Source organism: Lagopus muta, chromosome 7 (assembly GCF_023343835.1).
Source record: "Lagopus muta isolate bLagMut1 chromosome 7, bLagMut1 primary, whole genome shotgun sequence".
Classification (NCBI taxonomy): domain Eukaryota; kingdom Metazoa; phylum Chordata; class Aves; order Galliformes; family Phasianidae; genus Lagopus; species Lagopus muta.
Genome location: NC_064439.1, coordinates 30,826,308 through 30,831,679, shown reverse-complemented (window position 1 = coordinate 30,831,679; position 5,372 = coordinate 30,826,308).

The window sequence follows — 5,372 nt, the reverse complement described above, 5'->3', positions numbered from 1 at the left end:
GATGTGCTTTCTTGTTGTCTGCTGTGCGTGTCCCATCACCTTGGTAGACAGGTTAAGCAGGACGCGATACTGCTGGATGGTTAGTAAAGTCAGCATTTATCAGTTTGCCTGGGGACTTTGCCTTCCCTGAGAAGTGGCACGCAGTGGTGTGAGATGGCTAAGCAGAGTGGGCAGTCCGGGTTGTCCCCGACAGTTTTGGCACTTAGTGGAATCATGGCGAGATGGTTTAAGGAGAGGAAACACTATTAACTTTGTTTGGGTTTCTGGCAAGTTCTGCTCCCTGAATTAACTTGCCATGTGGCTGGCTCAGTGTTGGTGTTGGCACAGCAAAAGCAATGGAACTACCAAGCTCTTTTAGCAAGAAGCATCGCGTCCTGATTGTCACAGAATGCCACCAAAAACATTTCTCATAATTTTAAGGGTAAGCGTATGAAGCAATTGTAACTATTGCTGAGTGTCGGTGCCAGGAACTATTTACGAGTAATTAAAAGAAACAGACACCCACATATTTTTAAAAGATTTGATAGAACACACATGGAGAAATGTGTATCTTCTGCTGCTGCTCAGTGTTTATCTGTTACGGTTTATCCCTAAATTGCAATTGAAAGTTCTCAATAAAATGAGCCTGTGTGCTCCCAGAGGAGAACTTTTCTTTAGGGTCGGTGTTCAATGGATTTAGGAGCGCCATTTATCTGACTGATAGTGCTGGTAGTGTTTATGAAAGAGAGCAGCCTGGTGAGGCAGTGTGTGCGGAGCCTTGAAAGACAGCTGATTGCACAGGAAGTACTTCCTCTTGCCAGTTTTGAGTTCTAGGGCTCTGATGGTACACAGAAGTTTTGCAACAAAGTAGAATTAAGTCAACCTACGTAACAAAACTCGGAGAAGATGTTGCTTTGTGCTAGTACCCAGAAAGCTGGATTTTGCCATGGGATTTAAATAAGTACTAAGGAAAAACCCAGTGATTCACCTTGGTTCTTCTGTAGCTCTAATTGAAAGCTTAGCATATAGAGTGCAAGATAATGCTCCCAACAGCTGCTGTGCAGGCCAGCCCAAGGCTGTACCAGAAAGCCTGCAACTGATGGCAGCCGTTAAGAGAAACACTGCTTTACGTATTTGGTCAAAATAACTTCTGAGTTTGCATGTGCAAAGCTAAGATACGTGCATAAGGTGAAGTTTATTAGGGCTATCATTTGATGTCATTTATGCTTGACAACATGGAAGGTTCTGTCCTGCAGTACTGACCAAGCAGTTGTGACCTAGTCTACTGAGTAATGCTTTGTGGGAGAAGCACCTTCTGTTGCACGGCTTCAGTAAGGAACAGTAGTTAAGTATGCTTACCCTTTCCTTGATATATTCTCAGTAGATAGGGACAAGCACGAGCTGAGTGAATAAACCTTGTCATTACAGCTCTGCACAATTTTCCTCCTGTGGAAGAGGCTCCAGCTCTTACCCAGCTGCCTTCTGTGGAGCTGCTGCACTTCTCAGGGGCTTACAGGACCTCTCAATGCCACAATCTGGCACAAGCAGTCTGTATTGCTTCCTATGGTAGAAGTTGGGTGAATGATGTAGCCAAACTCCTTGTGCACGTGGTCAGCATCTTTCTCTTCTAAATAGAAGTGTGATGGAGAGTGCAATGTTTTCAAGCCACGCTGTCTCCAATATCCAGACATCTCCCATGCTATTTATGTTTGGCTCCTGGGTGAAGGAGTGCTAGTTTCATCAGTTTGTATCGTGTTTCATCATGTTTGTGCTGTACAGAGCTGGAAGTACAGCACCTGCATCCCGTCTAGGTGGAAAGCACTGTTTCCCATAAGTAGATCAGTACTATGCGTAGACAGCGTGGGAATGCCATCATCACACTCCTTCAGCTTGTGTCAAAAGTATCATTAAACCGGAGCGAATAAGCTTAATCATTTTTCTTCTCTGCTTTAGATAGGAGCTGTGGATAAAAGATGTTACATGTTTGTTTTAAAGAAATCACAGCTCTAAGTGCCTTAGAGAGAGCTGTAAGTCGCTGCTGTTGAAGGACATGATGAGGAGAGAGATCACCTTACACAGAATGACAGCCCTTGTGGCATCATTGATGTCTAATAGCAGATACCTTTTCATATTCAAATTAACCATTAACGTATTTGGCTGAACACTAAAGGTGATTAACTAAGATAGGATACCTGTATTTAAATCAGTTCTTGGAAAAAATGGGTGGCTGCTATGGAAATAGAAGTTTCCCTAAGTGAGAAAAGGCTTGCAGTGCTTCCTGTGTGAGTGGTGAGTTGTCACAGAAGAAAGCAATCCTGACTGTAAATGCTCCTGACATCCTGCCTGTGACCACAGTCTCACCCTTACAGGACTGGGATGCACCTTCTCTGAAAAGCTCAAATCCAGTAGTTTGTGATCTGTCAAATCTTCCAGGCTGATTTTTTTCTCTTGCAAACCTGCTCCCTTATTGCATGGAATATGCTGTTACAAATAAGCATTGCCAGGCATGTGATAGCCTTCCAGGCTGCTTCAGTGGCTTTGGCTTTCAAGATGTACCCCAAGGGGAGGCACTGACAGCATTCCTCAAGTTGCACAGAGATGCATCACAGTTATTGGGAGGAGCTTCTGTGGGTCTTTATTTTAAAAGGAAAAAAAAAAATACATGCACCTATAAACTCGATGGGGTAGAGCAATGTGTCGGTGCTACTAGAGAGCAGTCTTGCAGATCTCCATGTGGAGGAACCACGGGCTGTTTGGACCCATCTGTTGTACTGCTCCACGTTTGCTCACATTCTCAGCATGATGGTAATGAACCAGGGTAATGAAAATGAGATGCTTATTTACTGTACTACAATATCTGTCAGCTGGCCCCCTCTGTCTTGTGGTGGAAATGAGAAGATACAGAAGACTCGAAGAACAGCTAAAGATAACTAATACTTGTACCCTCTATGCAGTCAGTTTCTAATAATTTGCAATAGCTCAGCCCTCTTCCATAGGGGTCTGTGGCAATGGACACTCAGTTCTCAGCAGTCGTTCATGTAGGAAGAAAAAGCTCTTGGCTGTTGTTGACTGAAACATGATTGGTGATATGTGATTCAAGATCCTTATGAATATAAGTAATATAAAGCATCTAATTCCCATCAAATGCACAAAATATTTTCAGTAGAAAAAATTCAGCTACTTTGATGGCGATCTCTCACACAGTGGAATATGTTGGCATGATCTGGATTGTAGCAGAACAGCAACAGAATGAAGAACTTTGTCAGCAGCTCCTATCTCCTGCTTGTAACATTTCACCTCTTCTTGTGCTTTCCTAGTGCTCCCATTTTTCTTCTGCTCCTGGCTCACAGTGTCAGCTTTTCCCTCTCTCTGGGTTTGGTGCAGTGCTGGGGGCAGGTGGAGAGAAGCAAAATCTTGAGAAAGCTAATCTGCTTCATTGTGAGAAATCCCAGGTGTGAAATCCCATGGTCACTATACAGCCGAGTCCCTCCTGGCTGAGGATCTGATTTGGATTTCTAGGTTGTGATTGTAGTGCAGCAAATGTTCAGAAGTTGGTCATCAAAAACAACAATAAAATAAAATAAAAGCCCCCCCCTCCCCAGACAGACAGACAAATAAACAAGGAAACCCACTCAGATGCATCTCAGCTCAGCTGAACTCTTTGTGTAATTCTGTAGACACAGAAACCTCTAACAGTTCTTGTACCTTCAGAGCAATCCATTCTCCTTAGAGGAAGGTTAATTATGTGTAATAAAGCCTCCTGTTAGCAGAATGCTGACCTCCCTGGCTGCCACCCCAACCCCAGGCTGGGGCAGCTGCTCCATACCCCTGCTCTCATCTACTTTTCTCTGCCTGCCTTGCACAGTGGCAGATCCCTGAATGCTCTGTTGTTGACCAGAAGAGAGATAAAGAAGCAGAGAAATCAGGTTATAACCTGCACTGCATACTTGAAGGCCTTTCCTTGTGTGTGGGGGGCCGAACAGTAAAGCTACCAGCTTCTTCCTGGTGGACTGTATTGGGGCTGAGAGTAATACCTGGCAGGCAGGCAAAAAAGGGTGATGGTGGAGCTGGAGACAAGTGCTTGCTCACACTGAAGCTTCCTTCACAAGTCTACAATGAACAAAACAATGGCTGTGCAGGACCTGCGGCACGCGTCCAGCACTGCAGCTGGGGTGGACGCTGCATTCAGCTTTGCTATGTTATCCCCTGATCTTCAAGGGAGAAGGCAGTGAGCACAAGGCTTCGCTAAAAACAAACATCCAGTTCTGGTCTCTCACTCATAAAAGTGCAGTGGTTTGTTCTGGGGTTAACATACATCTTTCAAAATCTCGACTTCCAGGCACTCATCTACAGTGTATCTGACATCTGGCTGCAGCCCGGAAAGGAGCCCATGCAGCAAAGACCCCTGAGGGCTTCACAGAGAGCAGACAAGAAAAACAGGTATTCAAAATACAGGATGACAAAGCCTGACTGGAGCTGAATGCTGGACCAGACACTGGTCTGGCTAAGGATGTTCTCTGGTAAGTCTGTGCTGGGACAAAGTCACTCCATGGTCGTTCAGCTCCTGCCTCAGCTCGCTTTTAACCTCAGAGTGTGGCATCTTGCTTTTCTGGCTGTGAAGACAAGGATGAGAGTCTCCCTTCTCTCATTATCTTTTGTTTAGAAGACAATGGGCAGTTTGTGAAAGGATCCATGAAAGATCAAGCAGTGAGGCACCTAGCAGTGCCTGCAGACTGCACACCCCAGAGCAGGGCTGGGCCCTTGTGCCACGGGGCTGCAGGTATGCCTTGAACCAGGCTGGACATGGGGCTGGAGCTGGGCTGAATCAGGCTACAAGCCAGACTACATGGGGAGCTGGATATGGGCTGCAGGCACTTTACCCAGTCCCAACTCCATTCCCATGCAGTCATGCGATGAGGCAGAGGCAGAGGGACAGCTGCTCCCTCATCTCCCTCTCGTGAGTCTCCTCTGACAGCAAATATCATTAATCAGTTTAATTAATCGATGGGGGCAGGTAGTTGGGAGATGGCAAGCCCTGTGAAAGACATGCCTGTTTTTAAAATGAGCTCCCCACAGCAGGCAAATGGTTGCCTCGTTATTTCCTCCGTTATCCTCTTTACAATCTTTCCATTGTGGACACTCACTGTGTAGTTCTCCCCTGCTGAGGTCCAGGCTGAGGCCACGGATCCTGCTTCCTGGGGTCTTACCCTGCTGTATGCAAAGGGGAAGGCATGCGTGGCTTTCCTAATGCTCAGGAGGAGTCAGGAAGTAGGAATCGTGAGAATTAAGTTAATAATAGGGATGGATCATTCACAAAGCAGGGAGTGGGTGAACTGGCTGAATGAAGACTTGGCAGAAGTGTGTTGTGAAATGGGCAAATGGGACCTTATCTG